Genomic DNA, 20,291 nt, shown 5'->3' with positions numbered 1-20,291 from the left:
ATTTGTGACTTATTCAATAAACCATAGTTAAAATAATTCTAGTCCAAAATCCACTGGAGTTGAGCGATAATAAATTTGAATAAATAAATATATAGTTTATTATGATGTGAGAACCTACTGCACACAGCCTACCCTAATCATGTTAGCTGAATTGAAAATGTAATCTAATATATCCGGCTATGGAAAGTTAGCCTAATTTTAAGCATGGTAATTTACTCCAGAGTCATCTGTGGTTTCTAATCATCTGGGAGTGGGATAATCAAGGATGCAGATCTCCTCCTAGATATCCTCATGACCTGCCAGCTAAAGGAGAAGGAATGGTGCTGGTTGAAGCAGCCCCCACAACTTGCCAACATAGCTACCAACATCCCATGTAGGGGATCTATTCTATACCAGATCCATTTGTTTTGAACCATTTGCTGACCCACATGAGACATGGGGGATTTGGAGGAAGGGGAAGAATATGTTCGCTCCACTGCATCACCTACAACTGCATGATCTGACTACTACAGGTGATTAGAGGGAAGCAGCCAATAGGAGTTAGGCACATCCTACCTTCCATCACATCAGCTCAACTGCTACCAAAGCAGCATGATTTAAGCAAGGAGCAAGGTTTATGTCAGGAGAAGGTGGAAAGCAGCACTTCAATTTCAGTTTGGAAGAAACATAAAGTCAGCTGACCTTGCCTATAGGCCGTGGAAGAATAAAGGCTGCTTCATGAAGAGCAGTGGTGAAATCCAATTTTTTTTTACTACCGGTTCTGTGGGCGTGGCTTGGTGGGCATGGCAGGGGAAGGATACTGCAAAATCCCCATTCCCACCCCACTTCTGGGGGAAGGATATTGCAAATTCTCCACTCCCACCCCGCTCTGGGACCAGCCAGAGGTGGTTCTCCGAACTGCTCAAAATTTCTGCTACCGGTTCTCTAGAACCTGTCAGAACCTTCTGGATTTCAGCCCTGATGAAGAGGTGTCCTTCAAGAATGGTTAGCCAAGCGTCCTCAAGCTAGGGTTAGGTACATGGAGATATTTTTTCTCTTAGGATTCAAATTCCCTTTTCTCACACACACAAAAAATTTTTTTAAGAAAAAGCAGCAAGATCAAAGCAGGCAGACACATCTCCCTTTCTCTCTCTCTCTCTCTCTCTCTCTCTCTCTCTCTCTCTCTCTCTCTTTTACACACACACTCTCTCACACACACACACACACACACACACACACACACACACACACAGTAAGTAGTGCTGAGTCCCTGTTGCTATTTAGAAAATAACTGTTAAAACTGAAACATTAAACTAGAGATTAAGGTAAAACAGCAATCCTAAACATGCCAACTAACAGTCTAAACACATCAGAGAAGATATCATTAAAATGGGAGTTAATGTGCATGTACTGCAATGTTGTTCCTTTTTCAGAAATCTAACATGTAAGGACGAAGCTCACCTCTCCTGTTAAATATATACCTTGGTTCTTCTTTGCATTTGTCAGGGTTTTCTTTTTCCATGTGGCCCTCGCTGGAGGGAAGGAAAAAAATGGATCTAAAATACCATGTGATTCCAGGGGCCAATTTCTTTACCACAGCAATCGTTTATTACTTTATTTATTTGTTTATTCCCATCATTCCTTAGTGGATTCAACACAATGCAAATATAGTACCAAATAAAACAATAAATTCAAAATTACACTATATGCAAAAATTGCTTTAAAGGGAGTTTCCTTTACAGGGAACTCTAATCATTCCCAAAAATCCTTCCAGTAAAGCTGATTTTTTTACCAGCTTTTGGAAGTGTGACGGATAAATAATCAGGAGTAAGCAACTCACACAACAGAGGTGTAACATAGTGTCTAGGACCATGATGGCGAACCTATGGCACCGTGCCACAGGTGGCACATGGAGCCATATCGGTGAGCACACCAGCTGATTTTCGGGCCCACCGGAAGTCAGGAAACGGGCCGTTTCCGGCCTCCCGAGGGCCTCCAGGAGAGTGGGGAAGACTGTTTTCGCCCTCCCCAGGCTCCTAGAAAGCCTCTGGAACCTGGGTAGGGCATGTGCCATCACGTGCCAAAAGTGGGGGGAGTGCAGGGGGGCAAGGCACATTGACGTATGGGTGTGGGCACGCATGTGTGACCCCCCCGCACTCCCCCCACTTTTGGCACGCAACGGCAAAAAGGTTAGCCATCACTGGTTTAGGACAACTTGCTGCAGCTGACTCACCCTGGCAATCTTGCCCCATCTGACTCACCCCAGCTAACTCACCACAGGTCAACTTGCTGTTGCCAACTCACTGTGGGACAATTTGCCATGGGACAATTCAACATGTGATAAATAATAAATAAATAAATAAATAAATAAATAAATAAATAAATAATTTTATTTCTATACCGCCCTTCTCCCGAAGGACTCAGGGCGGTGTACAGCCAATTTAAAAACACAACACACAACAATAATTAAAAATTAAAATAATTACATAGATTTGGCCGATTTAAAACCCCAAACATTTAAAATACCCCAATTAAAATTATTAAGTTGATAGCCCTGCCTGGCGGAACAACAGGGTCTTCAGTGCGCAACGAAACACTCGGAGGTCGGAGATCTTGCGTATTTCCGGGGGCAGTTCATTCCACAGGGCTGGGGCTCCCACAGAAAAGGCCCTCCCCCTGGGTGTCGCCAGCCGACATAACTTGGCTGATGGCACCCTGAGGAGACCCTCTCTGTGGGAGCGGACTGGTCGGTGGGAGGCTATTGGTGGCAGAAGACGGTCTCGAAGGTACCCGGGTCCTATGCCATGGAGCGCTTTAAAGGTGGTAACCAACACCTTGAATCGCACCCGGAAGACCACTGGGAGCCAGTGCAGCTCGCGCAGGAGGGGTGTCACGCGGGCACAACGAGTTGCGCCCATAACCACCCACGCGGCCGCATTCTGGACCAGTTGGAGCCTCCGAGTGCTCTTCAAGGGGAGCCCCATGTAGAGAGCATTACAATAGTCCAGCCGGGAGGTGACAAGGGCATGAGTGACCGTGCGCAAGGCGTCCCGGTCCAGAAAGGGCTGCAACTGGCGGATCAGGCGAACCTGATAAAAGGCCCCCCTGGCCACGGCCGTCATATGCTCTTCTAAAGACAGCCGTGCGTCCAGGAGGACACCCAGTGATAACTTAAGAGAGGGACAAGTGAATTGCAATGGGCCTTCTCTTGCTTTATGTTTGAACGTTCTCATGTTAGAAATCCTCAAGATTGGAGGAGTTGCACTTCCACTTGTTCCTGTCTTAAGTTGTCCTGCATTGAATTGTCCTGCAACAAGTTGTCTCATACCAAAATGGCCACAGTGAGTTGCCATAGCAAGTTGGAATGGGGCGAATTGTCCCATTCTGGTAAAATGTGTTCTCCTAGGGCAGTGATGGCTAACTTTTTTGCCGTCGCGTGCCAAAGGCGGGGGGAACGTGGGGCGGTTGTGCCCACACCCATAATTCATTACGCCCCACCACCACCCTGTGCATGCGCATGTGACCCCCCCCACTCCCCCTGTTTTTGGCACGCAATGGCACGTTGGGCCTGGTAAGCCCATTTTTCACCCTCCACAGACTCCAAAGGCTTTCTAGGAGCCTGAGGAGGGTGAAAACGGCCTTCCCCACATCCCTGGAGGCCTCAGGAGACTGGAAACAGCTTGTTTCCTGACTTCCTGGCCTGGAATGCCCGAAAATCAGCTGGCTGACGCGTGAATGAGCGCTAGAGCTGAACTAGGGCAATGCTTGCGTGCCCACCGATATGGCTCCGCATGCCACCTGTGGCACATGTGCCATAGGCTCGCCATCACAGTCCTAGGGACATATACAGGTAGTCCTTGCCTTACAACAGTTCATTCAGTGACCATTCAAAATTACAATGGCACTAAAAAAAAGTGACTTATGACCGTTTTTCACACAGCATTCCCATGGTCACATGATCAAAACGTTGATGCTTGGCAACTGACTCATATTGATGGTGGCAGTGTTCCAGGGTCATGTGATCACCTTTTGTGACCTTATTACAAACGAAGTCAATGGCGAACCCAGATTCGTTTAACAACCATGCTCCCAACGTAAAAGTTGCTGTGATTTACTTAACAATTATGGCACGAAAAGTCATAAAATGGGACAAAATTCATTTAACAGATGTTAAACTTTAAACTGTAAAGATGTTTAACACTTACAACCACAATTGAACCCAATTTTTTTGTTGCCAAGTTGAGGACTACCTGTATAAGTCCTTGCAGCCACATTCTGCACCAACTGAAGCTTCCAGATGCTCTTCAAGGACAACCTCAGATAAAGCACATTACAATAATCCATTCCTAGAGATAACCAGGCCATGAGAAGAGCCTAGGGAGCACCAATATTTTACAAATATTTTTTGGTTTATATTTAGCATGTAGCAGGGGTAAAATCCAGCAGGTTCCAACAGGTTCTGGAGAACCAATAGCGGAAATTTTGAGTAGTTCGGAGAACCGGTAGCGGAAATTTTGAGTAGTTCAGAGAAGTGGAAAATGCCACCTCTGGCTGGCCCCAGAGTAGGGTGGGAATGGAGATTTTGCAATATCCTTCCCCAAGGAGTGGGGAGGAATGGGGATTTTGCAGTTTCCTTCCCTTGGAGTGGGATGGGAATGAAGATTTTGCAGTATCCTTCCCCTGCCACACCCACCTAGCCATGCCCACCAAATACCACGCCCACCAAGCCACACCCACAGAACCGGTAGTAAGAAAAATTGGATTTCACCGCTGGCATGTAGTACAGGTTTTGACTAACATTTCAGAGCAATTATTATTATTCTCATTCAAGCAAAAAAAAAAAAGTTACATAAAAGCAAAAAGGGAGTAAAAAATAATAAGCAGGAGAAATTAAAAGCGTGATATTAGAAAACAGCTAAAAACCAAATAATTCACAATATTTGTCCATACATTTCTATCTTTGCAAATCATTCTAGCTTTCACTACATCCAGGCATTACTTCATACGCTTTTATTTATAAAATATAAATAAAATATATAACCCACCTCACTCTGGCCCTAGAGTGTGTACACACCTTAAAGCCGTCAAGGTTGAGATACACTGCTTTGGGGGTAGAATTCTTTATATGTCTCATTTCTCATTTTTTCCAGGATCTCATCAACTCCATCCAACCATGACTACCTTAATTTTTCCCTTCCTTTTGACCCATTTAGCCTTCCTTCATATATTTGATTTGTAACTCATTCTCTTTTATGACCAGCCCACCTCGATATACTTCTTTTGTACTGGATACTTTTATATTCAGTCCACATTCGTTATTTCATATTTATTCATTCTTGCTCTTATCTCTTCTTTTTGCCCATATGCCTTTTTAATACCCCGTTCCCACTGCAGTGGACTAAATTGCTTCTCCCGTTACATCCAAATCTCACTGTGACATAACAAAGTGAGCAAAAATATACTCTCACCAATAATTCTCGACTTATGGTCACAATGGAGTCTGCAATTTTGGTTTGCAAGTTGTAGTAATAAGTCAAATCAGGCAACTGACCTTGATTTTACAGCCATTTTACGATAATCATAAAACGAGTCATCATAGTTATCTAGTTTGGGTTGTTGAAGGCCATACATCTTTGTGAAATTCATGGTACAGACTGGGTAGCAAACCTTCTTAGTGGCAGCTCACATTTTTGGGAATACCATTTGTGTGTGTTTCTTGACATCCTATTTAATCAAAACATCCAAATATTTATTACATTGATAAGGCTGCCCAGGTCCGTAGTGAGGAAGTGCAGGGGTACAATAGGAATCTCTATTGTACAAAAGGAAATAGAGATGCTTTTAAGTGGCTGCAAGTAATGGGACTCAAAAGAAGCCAAGCTTTGCATGCTTCCCGACTTGTTAATTCTTTACATTAGCTTAGTTCCTCACACTTCTTTGTCTTTCTGTAGCATTTTCACGCCATCCATTCTGATGGAAAATTACCTTCTCATACTTTTTCTTTCTGCAGCCTTTGTACTTTCACTCTTCTTCCTCTTACTCCCTTTTCTTCCATGTTTCTTGTTGTCCGATCTTGATTCACTCTTGGCATTCCCCCATGGTTTGCCTCTCATCACCCTAGTTTCCTTCAATAATTCTCCCAATCTTTCATTAATACACTATCAAAGTGATCATGCTTTTAGATGTATTTTTATTCCTTTGCCATCTGTAGATATGAATACACAGGGCCTCTAATCATGTAACTGAAACAACAGGCATTTGTAAAGCATATACTCAGCCATTACCATTATAATTCAATAGAATAGAATAGAATAGAATAGAATAGAATAGAATAGAATAGAATAGAATAGAATAGAATAGAATAGAATAGAATAGACCTTGGAGGTCTTCTAGTCCAACCCCCTGCTTAGGCAGGAAACCCTACACCACTTCAGACAAATGGTTATCCAATCTCTTCTTTAAAACTTCCAGTGTTGGGGCATTCACAACGTCTGGAGGCAAGTTGTTCCACTGATTAATTGTTCTGTCAGGAAATTTCTCCTTGGTTTTAAATTGCTTCTCTTCTTGATTAGTTTCCACCCATTGCTTCTTGTCCTGCCCTCAGGTGCTTTGGAGAATATCGAAAATTGTAATTCATCCCTGGATCTTGAAACCTTTTCTTTTCCTTTGGTCAAGTCATTTCCATTCTCCTAGACTCTGCTGAAGATGTTACCTAGCCTAGTAACGAAATGTTCGGAAACCAACCCACAAGCTCGGAGAACAAACCTTCACCCTCATCATTTCCATCTCTCTATTCATGGTGGAAGACAATGTTTTGTTTGATTTCTCATTTGTTCAGAATACTGGTTCTTCCATTACCACCATTTATTGGAGTACAACATGTAACTATAATCATTCATGGATTCCTGCTTTCATATGCTTTATTAACAACCTAATACCCAATCACTCTTTCTGATGTACATACATTTCATTCATACCTATACCATCACTACTGTGATTTATTACAGTTACTCTCAACTTACGTTGTTTAACGACAGGTCAAAGTTATGATGAGGTTGGAAAAGATGATTTATGACCTGTACTCACACTTATGACCATTGCATCATCCATGTGGTCATGTGTTTGCAATTTGGTTGCTTGGCAACCGGCTTGTGATTACAACCAGTTGCAGTATCCCATAGTCATGTGGTTATGATTTGCAACCGTTTTTGCAGATTTCCAGCAAAAAACATCCATTTGGGAAGGGGGATTCACTTAACTACCATGTGATTCATTTAATGACCATGGTGATTCACTTAAGGATCACCATAAACATTGTTGTAAAATGAGGGCCAAGTCAACATATGACTTCAATGACTTACAACAGACATATTGGTTCCAATTGTGAGGAGTTACCTGTACTGTATTATTATATCCATACCTTATATTTTGTATAACTCTAGACAGTATACAAAAGGCTGATCTATTTTTCCCACAACAACCACCTTGTGAGGTGGGTTGGGTTGAGAGAGAGATTGCCCCAAGGTATATCATACCTTCATTCCTAAGAAAGGACAACAACAACTCAGCCTCCATGTTTCTAATCTGGCACCACACTGATTTTCTCTTCCCTGTTCCATGATGTCACACCACTTTAATTACTATTTCATTCTTCTCTTTAATTTTATGAATTTACAATGTGCCTATCTTGCTTTAGTTCATTCCATTTATTCATACTGATAATTCTTACACCGTGTGTCACAATTCTCCCTAGATGATGGCTGTCATCAGTGGGAACCATTAGGCTTTGGTTAACTGAGGTTTTCACATGATGTTTTTCAGTAATATAGGAATCTGCCAATTAGGTTACTAGTCTTAGTCATACTCATGCCAGATATAGCATTCCCTGATTATAATAAGAAGAGCATCAATCAATTTTTATCACATTTTGACGCATATAAAACAAATTGAAGAAAAACCCAGATTTACACCAAGGATATTTCACTAGAAATACAAGCGCCAGAGAATTTATGCTTTCGAATTGTGGTGCTGGAGGTCTTGAAAGTCCTTTGGACTGCAAGAAGATCAAATTAGTCCATCCTAAAGGAAATCAACCCTGACTGTGTTCTTTGGAAGGACAAATACTGAAGTTGAAGCTCAAATATTTTGGCCACCTGAGGAGAAAGAAGAGTCATTGGAAAGGACCCTGATGTTGGGAAAGATGGAAGACAGAAGGAGAAGGGGATAGCAGAGGATGAGATGGTTAGACAGTGTTGTTGACGCAATAAACATGAATTTGGGCAAACTCTGGGAGACAGTGGAGGATGGGGGAGCCTGACATGTTACGGTCCATAGGGTCACAAAGAGGCAATATAAGTCATACAATATAGGTCACATAAGGCAATAAAATACCTTATGCCACCAGACTCCAAATTTTGGGCTTAGACAACTTAGAACTACGCCGACTTCAGTCTGACCTAAGCATAGTACATAAAATTATCTGCCACAATGTCCTTCCTGTCAATGACTACTTCAGCTTCAATCACAACAATACACAAGCAAATAATAGATACAAACTCAAGGTAAACTGTTCCAAACTCGATTGCAGAAAATATGACTTCAGTAACAGAGTGGTCAATGCCTGGAATGCACTACCTGACTCTGTAGTTTCTTCCCCAAACCCCCAAAGCTTTAACCTTAAACTGTCTACTGTTGCCCTCACCCCATTCTTAAGAGGTCTGTAAGGGGCATACATAAGTACACCAGCATGCCTACTGTCCCTGTCCTAATATTCCTTTTTTACTTACTCTTTTCATGTATTCAAATTATGTTTATACTTTTACCTGTTATCTTATATATGCTTGACAAATAAACTTATGATTATGATTACAAAAAATCAGACATGATTTAGCAACTGAACCTCAACAAAAGAATCTCTAGTCTATAAATCATCCTGTGAACCAACAAACAATTGCCCACATCCCATCAGCCTGAGGCATGTGCAGGACACTGATACACACACAGGAAACTTAGGACAATTCTAAATATAAAAAATAGAAATTCATTTAGAACCAAACTTGATTATTTTTCAGTTAATGACAACTCTTGGTCAAAATTGAACAGCTGTCAGCTACCAGTACAAATAAATTATTTTTATTTAGACTTCCTTAAATCTGATTAACTGCATCCTAACTACAGTATTATTTTGGGTATCTGCTAACAGTCTATCATGGAAATCTAATAAACCAACATCCAACACCTGACTTTTTGGAGTTTTGAAAATTGATGTCAGGAGAATCTGGAAGTGTCCCCTATTCAAATAAAACCAGAACAAAGAAATATGAGGATATTTGTGTACAACCCCCAAGATAACAACTATTTTTCTTCTTCTTAAAAAGACCATGTGAGCATAAGCAAAAGCAATACATAAGCAGGTTTTAGGAAGATCCAGAAGCAAAAACTGGGACCAGAAGATGAAATTGCTTCACAGATGAATAGCTTATTCATGAGAGAAAGAGCTCATCATCTTTTAATAATCCTCACTTCTACGCAGAGAATAGTCAAACCACATTAATCAAACCTTGGAATACATGCCCAATAAGCAATGGTAGCAGACTTCAAGAATACTGTATAGCATTATTGAATCTACATCAATTAATTCAGAAGAGCAAAATTATGCCCGAGTTATGCGGTTTGTGATAGCATGAAAGATTTCGCAGCCAAGGGCTGTTCTAAACCATAATATGCTTTGATTAGCTTTGGCTTAGTATGTAAACTCTGGCATTGAAGGGTTTGTAAATTGTATTTAATGGCTTAGGGCGTTGTGGGAATAAAGCCAAGTGTAGCCTATAATGACAGCCATGGTTACAAGCGTCCTTCAGGATTACATTGGGTGCTGTGATCATCAGGGTTCATACATTAAGACGTCCAGAAAGCCCACGCGGTTAAAAATGTGGTTTTTAAAATGTGCAAACCAGCCGGCGTGCTTTATTCAGTAAGGGTGGTTAAACACACCACCACACAGCTGCAAAAGTCATGTGTGGGGGTTTTTTTTCTCTCTCTCTCTCTCTGTGATTCATACGCACGCACACCCTTCACCGTTTTAGCAAGCAATGGTTTGTGGCTATGCCACCGCTAACTCTACAGTCCTTTTGCGTGCTTCGAAGCAAAAGGCGTTGACTGGTCAAGGCGCATCTCAGTCCGCCTGGATAATGACAGGTGAGCAAACGGGAAGGCGACCCTTTAAAGGAAGGGGAGGCGGATCCCTTTCCTGATTTTTGCAAAGCATAATCCGGGCATTCCCCGGAGGAGAGGAATGAGTGCACGTCTGGCCCCCCAGAGAAACTTTTTCCTCCCCCCCCCGTCGCAAACATCCAACCCACCACCCATTCCTGCTCCTCCCACCCACGTCCCGATTCTCAGCACCACTGGGCGGGAAACAGAAAGGGGGGGGGAGAGAAATGGCAACAAAATGGAGACTTACGTTCGCTGTGCCCAGCTACTGCGCGTGCGCCGACGGTAAGATATTCACATGAGGGGTGGGGGGGGGACTGAAGCAGCGGATCAAATCGACACCTTGGAGCGGGCAGGTTTATTAAATGGCGCGGGGCGTAGTTTTAGCAGCCGGGCACCGGAGGAAACTTGAGGCTTTGGTGGCTGCCGGCTGTCCCTAAAATCCTGACGGTGGACGCGAAGACATACATTTAGAGATTAAACATATTAAGTCATCACCGGGCGGAGGGGAGAGTCGTCTCCCTTGCGTTCTTTTCACGGGGCGAAAGTCGGCGCTTTTTCTCGGGTGAATGAATGTTAGAAAGAACTTTCGCCTTGCACACCTGGGTGTCTTTCTCTCTCTCGCTCCCACCAATTTAAAAAAAAGATGAGCTCTTCTATAAAGCTCTGCTAGGCATGATAGCAACATTCCAGGATTTAAAAGGCTGCCACAAAGAGGAGGGGGGGGGTGTCAGTTTATTTTCCAAAGCACCAGAAAGCAAGACCAGAAACAATGGATGGAAACTAATCAAGGAGAGAAGCAACCTGGAATTAAGGAGAAACTTCCAAACAGTGAGGACAGTTAACCAGTGGAACAGCTTTGCCTTCAGAAGTTGTGGGTGCTTCATCACTGGAGGTTTTTAAGAAAAGACTGGACAGTCACTTGTCTGAAATGGTATAATGGCTTGAGCAGCGGGCTGGATTAGAGGTCTCTTCCAGCTCTATTCTGATTGAGCATCCTCCTCTCACCTGCCAAAATGGAAATCAGGTTTCCAAATGAGCACATGATTTTTCAACTATACTTGACAATGAAAATACATAACGCACACAGTCCCTTAGTTTTCCTATTAGGATATATTAGTGGGAGTGGGAAGGTAGATGGGTGTGTTATTCATGACAACTTTGTGTTTCATTTTAGGATAGGAAATAATTGCACGAAAGAATGAACAGTGATTAGATTTATCACTACAATCTAATAAATCTTGATGGCTAATCTATTCTAGAGCATATAATGAAAAATGTAAAGAATCCACAGAGAGACCAAAAATGTAAAACCCCAAAATGTATAGCAACCAATGAAATAACAAAAATTAATGATGGCATAAGGTTTCAACCTAGGACAATTTTGTCAGACCCATTCAGTAAACCAGAACAGGAAATCGATTCCAGAGAAAGGCTAAAGCTTTTTTTATTGAAATTGGCTATCATAACAAAATCTCGCAAACCTGATTGAGATTCACTACAATAATAGTTTAAATAGAAGAGGGCTGTGAAAATTATCTACAGACCCCTCATATCCTGGACATAAAGTGTTTCAACTTCTCCCCTCAAAAACACGCTATAGGGTACTGCACACCAAAACAGCTAGATACAAGGACAGTTTTTTCCCAAATGCCACCACTCTGCTAAACGAATAATTTCCACAACACACTCAAATAATTTACTAAGACTGTATTACTATTATTCTCTTCCTTATTAATATTTATCTCTTCCCACTTATTACTATAACCATGTTGCTTGTATCTTTCAATTTATACTGTTTTTATTTGTTTCCTAGTACAATTTGATAGCTTATTAGTAACCTCGACTATCACTAAGTGTTGTATCTTTTTACTCTTGATGAATGTATTTAATTCTTATATACACTGAGAGCATATACACTTAAGACAAATTCCTTGTGTGACCAATCACACTTGGCCAATAAAGAATTCTATTCTATTCTATTCTATTCTATTCTATTCTATTCTATTCTATTCTATTCTATTCTATTCTATTGTAATAGAGTCTTTCACATTGATATCAAGCTATAGTTTCTTAAGTCTTCCTCCACCCCCCACCCCTTTTCAAAGTCTTGGAGCAGCAAGGCCTCTTCCCCAATCTTCTGGCACTTCTCCTGTGCTCTAAGATTTCTCAAAGATTCCAGTCAGTAGCTTTGAGTTCTGTTAATATCCTGGAATTTAATCCACCCAGTCCAGGGGATCCGAATTCCTCCGAAGTAACCAGATCAGTGGTGGGTTCCTCCCGGTTCGGTCCAGTTCGGCCGAGTCGGTAGCGGTGACGATATGACATCACCGAACCGGTTCTCCACTCACCCACCCACGTTATTCTTACCTTTTATTTGGTCCCACCCCCAATCTATTGCTGCCTCCTGAGTCCCAGCTGATGACTAGAGGGAAAAAAACTGTTTAAACTCTTGCTGGGGGGCTTCAAAGGGCCGTCCTACAGCTGATCAGTGTTAAAAGCAAACAAATGAGTCGGGTCGTAAGTGCGAGGACTGGTCGTAAGTGTGAGGACCTTCCAGAAATGACTGACCAGCTAGCCATGCCCACCTAGTCACATGACCTCCAAGCCACACCCACAAAATAAGCCACGCCCACAGAACCAGTAGTAAAAAAATTTAGAACCCACCCCTGAACCAGATCTTCTCTCTCCAATTCCATACCTATTTTGATCTCTATTTCTCTTCTGCTCCCCACTCGCTCTGTCGCTCTGACAAGTTGGGACTGTTTTTGTTTTTGTTTTCCTTTTGTGAAAAGACATGATGCAAAGTAGGAATTAGATAGTTCAGCTTCCTCCCTATTGCCTGTCACCATCTTGCCATCTTGAAAGTTGATTTTTATTTATTTTTTATTTTTTTAAAAAACTCCAAATTTGATATATTTATGCAAACATTTTAAATATATGATATGACTCACATGACTCCTACTCCTACTACAACAACGAAAGCACTATCTACTGAAAGCAACTGGATTTAAATCCCTGAAATTTATCAGGAGATTTATCAATTGAAAAAACATATTATGCCTCACTGATTTCAGTGAGACATGTTCATACTGTTCTACATAAAGTTAATAGGAAGAGACTCCCATTATTTGTGTCTGTAATTAAAATTTAAAAAATGAATTCCATTAAGATATTTTCATTCTCATTATTCCATAAAAAGAAAGTAACTTATTAATTTATTGTGCATACACCTACGATAATTATGGCAGACACAGACAATCATTCTGTCTTATTTTTCTTCAGAGATTGCTCTTAGCATTTTATATTTCTGTATTATGAGCTGCGGTGGCACAGTGGTTAGAGTGCAGTACTGCAGGCTACTTCTGCTGCCTGCGGGCTGCCTGCAATTTGGCAATTCAAATCTCACCAGACTCAAGGTTGACTCAGCCTTCCATCCTTCTGAGGTGGGTAAAATGAGGACCCAAATTGTTGGGGGAAATATGCTGACTCTAAACCGCTTAGAAAGGGCTGTAAAACACTATGAAGTGGTATATAAGTCTAAGTGTTATTATCATTAAAATACTGATTTATACTTCTGATGGGGGGAGAAGGGTTACTGGTGCACACTGCCCTAATTTGCACATTGATTGGGTGGCTATGTAATTCATTTAATAAAAACATCAGAAATGACAATAGGGGTAGAGTTTTTTGCCCTTTAATTTTTCTGTGCCTTTATTAGAACCAGATAATCTCACAGTTTCTACCTGTATTCCATTATTTCCTGCTGAGATTGCAAATACATATTACCTCGCCTAAGTACCTTTCTGAAGAGAAAGATGAAGCCTTGTTTCAGGAGCGCAGGCCAAAATTACTTTCTAGAATAAGCATTTCACAGGAAAAATATATTTTACATGCCATATTTTTTTCCTAGTCTGTTGCTGTTCCTAAATTTAATGAAGGAAATCTTTTTTCCTAAATTAGCACCATGTAATTTTTTCAAAATTCTAACTTCTATAAACAGTCTTTTTAACCTTCTCTTGGAATGAGTAATTGCATACATCAATTCTGTATTTAACATGTAACAGAACAATAAAGGCAAAAATTAAGTTTTATTTTTACATTTAAGCATACTTAAAAATAAGAAATGGGACTCATCTTGGTGTAAAGGTTTACTGTTTAATGGCTGTTCAAAGTTATGATGGACTCCCCAAAAGTTACAACTGCCACACACAGTCCATAGGTGTCCAGAGTCACATGATCTCATTTTGGGTGCTTGTCCACCAGCTCGCATTTATGAACAGTTGCAGTACCCTATGTCACATGACCATGATTTGGGTGACCTGGTGGTTTTGTGGGTTTCTGTCAAAAAACATGCTTTCGGGACAATGGATTTGCTTAAACACCATGTGGTTTCTTAGTTACCATGTGATTCTCTTAATCACTGCAGTTGCTCACTTTAAAACCATCAGAAAATGATTATTTATTTATTTATTTATTTATTTATTTATTTATTTATTCTATTTCTATACCACCCTTCTTCCAAAGGACTCAGGGCGGTATACAACTTGATTAAAAGCACAAAGACAAACAAAATTTAAAAATAATTAAAATGTTAAATGATAGGCTCAATTTAAAACCCCAAATTTAAAATCCCATTTTTAAAAACCCAATTAAAATCTTTACCTTGATAGCCCAGCCTGGCAGAACAACAAGGTTTTGAGGGCACAGCAAAATACATGGAGATCAGAGATTTTACGAATTTCTGGGGGCAGCTCATTCCAAAGGGCAGGGGCTCCCACAGAGAAGGCCCTCCCCCTGGGTGTCGCCAGCCGACATAATTTGGCCGATGGCACCTCTGTGGGAGCGGACTGGCCGGTGGGAGGCTACTGGTGACAGAAGACGGTCTCGAAGGTTTCCAGGTCCAATGCCATGGAGCGCTTTAAAGGTGGTGATCAACACCTTGAATCGCACCCGGAAGACCACCGGGAGCCAGTGCAGCTCGCACAGGAGGGGTGTCATGTGGGCGCAACGAGTTGCACCCATAACCACCTGCGCGGCCGCATTCTGGAGCAGTTGGAGCCTCCGGGTGTTTTCAAGGGGAGCCCCATGTAGAGAGCATTGCAGTAATCCAGTCGGGAGGTGACAAGGGCGTGAGTGACTGTGCGCAAGGCATCGCGATCCAGAAAGGGGTGCAACTGGCGGATCAGGCGAACCTGATAAAATGCCCCCCTGGCCACGGCCGTCATGTGTTCTTCTAAAGACAGCCGTGCATCCAGGAGGACACCCAGATTGCGAAACCTCTCTGTGTGGGGTAAAGACTCACCCCCAATAGTCAGCGATGGCACCAGCTGACTATATCGTGACGCCGGGAACCACAGCCACTCAGTCTTGGAGGGGTTGAGTCTGAGCCTATTTCTCCCCATCCAGACCCGCACGGCCTCCAGGCAGCGGGATATCACATCAAGGGCATCATTAGGGTGGTCTAGGGTGGAGATGTACAGCTGAGTATCATCAGCGTAAAGATGGACTCTCACCCCAAAACCACGGATGATCTCACCCAGCAGCTTCACATAAATGTTGAACAAAAGGGGCGAGAGGACCGACCCCTGCGGCACTCCCCATGCGAGGCGCCTCGAAGTCGACCTCTGCCCCCCTGTCAACACGAACTGCGAGCGGTCGGAGAGGAAGGAGGAGAACCACCCCAAAACGGTGCCCCCTATTCCTAACCCCCTCAACTGCTGCAGCATGATACCATGGTCGATGGTATCAAAAGCCGCTTAGAGATCTAACAGGACCAGGACAGAGGAGCAACCCCTGTCCCGAGCCCTCCAGAGATCATCCACCAACGCGACCAATGCCGTTTCAGTGCTGTATCCCTGCCTGAAGCCTGACTGGTACGGGTCCACATAGATAGCTTCATCCAGGTGCCCGGGCAGTTGTCGTGCCAACACACTCTCAACAACCTTCGCCACAAAACGAAGGTTGGAGACTGGACGATAGTTGGCTAATTCAGGGAAGGCTTCTTGAGCAGGGGCCTCACCACCGCCTCTTTCAAGGCAGCGGGAAAGGCACCCTCACTCAGAGAAGCACTTATAATCCCCTGAAGCCAGTCTCGTGTAACCTCCCGGGAGGGCAGTACCAACCAGGAGGGACACGGGTCCAATAAACATGTGGCAGCACTAATCCTACCCAGAACCCTGTCCATATCCTTGAGAGTCACAGGATCAAACTCCTCCCAGATAGTGTTCTCAAGACCTACCCTCGTCTCCTCCCCCGGACTCACCCAGTCGGAGTCCAAGCCTTCCCGAATCCGAGCAATTTTAAAATCAAATGAGGACACATCTGCTTAATGACTCCAATGATTTATGATGGAAATTCCAGACTCAACTGTAGTAGTTAAGTGAGAACTACCTACAGTGATTAAGGCATCAGGCTACAGATTGGGATATCATGAGTCCTAGTCCTACCTGAGGCACAAAGCCAGCTAAGTGGGCCAGTCATTTTCTCTCAGCCCTAGAAAAGAGACAATAGCAAAGCTGTTCGGAAAAACCTTGCCAAGAAAACTGCAGGGACTTGTCAAATCAGTCTCTGAGAATCAGGTACAATTAAACGGAAGAAAAAAATATACAAGAAACAGGAAAAGGCAAGCAACAACGTAATATGGATTGCCTCAAGACATTCTATTAAGTCAAGATTTTTCTTGACTTTTCATTGATTTTTTTCATTATGGGTAACTTCACACATTGTACTAAATCAAAACTGAAACACATTCTCTCTAAGCACAATGTGTGAACCAGTGGTGGGTTGCCCCCGGTTCGCACCGGTTCTATAGAACCGGTAGTAAAACCGGCGGGAGGCTCCATCCACCGACCCTGACGTCACCAAAATGCTTCTGCACAGAAGCACGTGCGTGCGGCCCCGCTGCGAACCGGTAGTAAAAGTAAGTAGAACCCACCCCTGGTGTGAACCCAATATTAAAGCTCACATTTCTTTTTTTAAAAAAAAAACAAATATGGCATGTAAAGGAGCCCAACTGTGTTCCTAAAATGAATGATTCCAGAGGAAAACAGGAATTTCTTCAAAGGGCATTACAAACCTTCAGAATAGTTCTTAAAAAGCATACAAAAAATTGCTAGGCATCACATCAAGGCTGCAAGCTGAGGGCTAAATGGTTTCCTCCAAAGCTATAAAACTGACAATCATATATACAGTTGGTCTAGAAAGCAATCTGAAGCTGAAGTAAGATTGTGAACACAGACACTGTTTCAGTTAGCAACTGCTTCACTTAATGACCAAAATGTTAGTCCCAATTGTCACTAAACAAGGACTACCTTTTTTTTTTTTTTTTTTTTTACAAAGCAAGGCTTTGTTTCCATTTTCAGCTGATTTTATAAATCCCCTGATTTCAGAAAATGAGAAAGTATTTCTTCAACAACATTTTTGTTTGAAGTTTTGTTTGGACAAATAATACAATTTTGATTGGAGAAAAAAGGACTGAGCGCTTCAGAAGATGTTGAAAAACTGAATTAGAAAAGTTCTGGAATCAAATAAGTCAAGGATAATAATGTGTTTGCAAAATTTAAAATAAGTTCTCTACCAAGTAAGGGAAGTGAAAAAATGATCTGGAACAATAAATAACTTTTGGAAATTTTACTATCTAAAGAAAAAGGTTCTTGAGTTCATTCCTCTACAACTGCAGAAATACAAACATACATATACAGCAACTCCAACTGTACTTAACACTGCTTTGTGGCTTTCAACAATTTGTGCCCAGAAATTCGAGAACTGTTCTGCTTTCTCTCATATTCCATCCTTTCCCTTTGATCTTCCTCCTTTCTCCGGTTATCCTGTCTCTGATCTTTTCCTTAACCAAAAAGATTTGACGACTTGGGTATCTGTATCAATGGCGGTAGTGGGGGAATAGTGGATTGCCTTGAATTTTTGAGAGTCTGCTTTGGGCATTCTCAGAAAAAGGCTGCCACTGTGATTGCTTGTGCATTAACAACATGGCTGCTATGTGCTTGTCATAAGCAGCTGTTGATCAGAAAGCAAAGAAATGACACTGTTTCTTGATATCTGTCAGACCCAGCCCAAGAATGACCTAGAACAATACCACCAAAGCTCAATTCTTTATTTGCTTACACCCAATAGACAGAATCTTGCCAGACTACATCTTTAATACTCTCAACCTAATGGATAAACCCTGGGAGATCCTAGGAAATGACTATGCTAACTCTCTTCCGCTATTTCCTATCTATCTCTGGGCTTTGTGGCCTCTTATCTCATCCCCTTTGGAATGTGCTCCCTCACTCCTGGGAAACTGCCACTTCACTGTAACACATTCCTTCTAACTGCCCCTTCCCAGAGAATCCTTTTCTTCCCCAGGCAAATGGGTACATTTCCAAAAAAGCCCTATCACACACATATTCAATCATTTTTATTCTCTAAGAATACGTAAGGGGCCAATGTGAGCTCCAGATAAATTCTGGAAAAGAAAGGTGACAGTATAAGCTGGCATTTCTCCTTTCAGCATGTCAGTTTCCCACTGTTCCCCTTAATTAAAAGAATCTTAAAAAGGAAGAAATTAAAAGCCAGATATGATAGGGAGCTTGGTGAGCTCAAAGGGAGGTTTTTTGTGGCATAATAGTGCTCATAGATTTCAGTCACCTCCTCACTGCAAGAGCAAGAAAGAGAGAGAAAGGAAAGAGAAGGGCAATTGAGGACACAGAAAGTCACAGAAAGTGGACTTCCAAGGAAGAAATGAAAGCAGAGCCAATGATCACAGTGGAATGAAGAGTCTGCAAGTAGTTTGGTTCTTCATAATTCTTCTCTGGACAATGAGAGGACTTGAGTTTGCCCACAAGTGCTCCTGACACTATTTCTTTTATTTTTATTCTTAATTTTTCTTTTCTATTTATTTTTTCTTTGTTGCTTTCTTCGTCCTTTTTTTTCCAGTTTATATTTGCTTTTTAATCTTTTTAATTCTAATGTTTGATAAAATTACTATGTAAGACAAAAAAGGCACAGAAAGCAAAGTAGATCTGAAGGGAGGTGCTATTGTCTCCTACCAGGAGATCTGAGGTAGCAGATTGATTCTGGCTAGGTGGCTCAGTGGCTAAGACGCTGAGCTTGTCAATCAGGTCGGCAGGTCAGCGGTTCAATATAGGTCTCCTGCGTGAGCAGGGGGTTGGACTAGATGACCTCCAAGGCCCCTTCCAACTCTGTTACTGACCCATAGGTTTGTGTATTTTGCCTGCTTCTATTTGTTTGCTTATTTCTAAATAAATCGTTAGCCAAGCAATCTCCAGAAAGTACAAAAAAGATTTTTGTACAATTTCCCCATGAAATTGATATTTTTTCAGATGTACACTGAGGACTATGCACAGAATGCTTTTTCAAGACCACACAAAGAATATTTCAAAACTATCCACTGATTTTATTATTATATCTTTTAGTAGGAAAACTGGCAAGAAATTCCAGTTCTGTTATTACTTAGATACATTTGGATCAAAGCTTTTGGTTCCTGCTAAATGAAAGGAGCAGTGTAGAGAAGCAGAGATACAGTATGTGCTTTTCTGTAGATGGAGATCTACATATGAATCTACATATAGATTTAGCTTTTATCTAAATTTATGCTTAATGAAGTGAATGTATACAAGCATACTTTGAGAATGTCTTAATTTTAACAAAATTCAAATGCACACAATCTCATATACATTTAATAGTAAATAATAATCTGCACATATTTTACATGGATATTTTACATGGATACCTTATGACATCCTAGGTTCTTGGGAAAAACTCAATACATATGAAGGCTAACACCAGCTAAAAAACTAGCAGCTGCGACTTCATATTTTTGTGAATAAATAACAATAATATTATTTGAACTAATGTGATTAAGAACAGAATTGAAAAATCACCAAATAATTCAAAGAGCAGATTGTGCAAAGGAGCAGAAAAAAATAGATCATATATTCAGCTCATGCAGGAAAATTGCACAAACTGATTATAAACAACGTAACACTGTCACCAAAATTATTCATTGGAACATCCGTAAAAATGATCATATACTAGTAATGAAAAAACTTATATGCAGAGCACATCATGAGAAAGGC

At 41.6% G+C, this 20,291-nt stretch overlaps 1 protein-coding gene across 1 annotated transcript in view; it reads right to left on the bottom strand.

Annotated features, from left to right (window-relative positions):
* FHIT (fragile histidine triad diadenosine triphosphatase) overlaps positions 1-10,473 on the bottom strand; it is a 1,529,913-nt gene extending 1,519,440 nt beyond the window's left edge. Inside the window, exon 1 of the mRNA XM_060684216.2 lies at positions 10,442-10,473. The gene's annotated coding sequence lies outside the window, so the exon portion shown is untranslated. The remainder of the gene's footprint in view (positions 1-10,441) is intronic.
* Positions 10,474-20,291: the final 9,818 nt, after the last annotated feature.

Source organism: Pantherophis guttatus, chromosome 2 (assembly GCF_059756535.1).
Source record: "Pantherophis guttatus breed Tessera chromosome 2, ASM5975653v1, whole genome shotgun sequence".
Classification (NCBI taxonomy): Eukaryota; Metazoa; Chordata; class Lepidosauria; order Squamata; family Colubridae; genus Pantherophis; species Pantherophis guttatus.
Note: the sequence above shows the minus strand (reverse complement) of the source record. Positions and strands in the feature narration are given on the sequence as shown.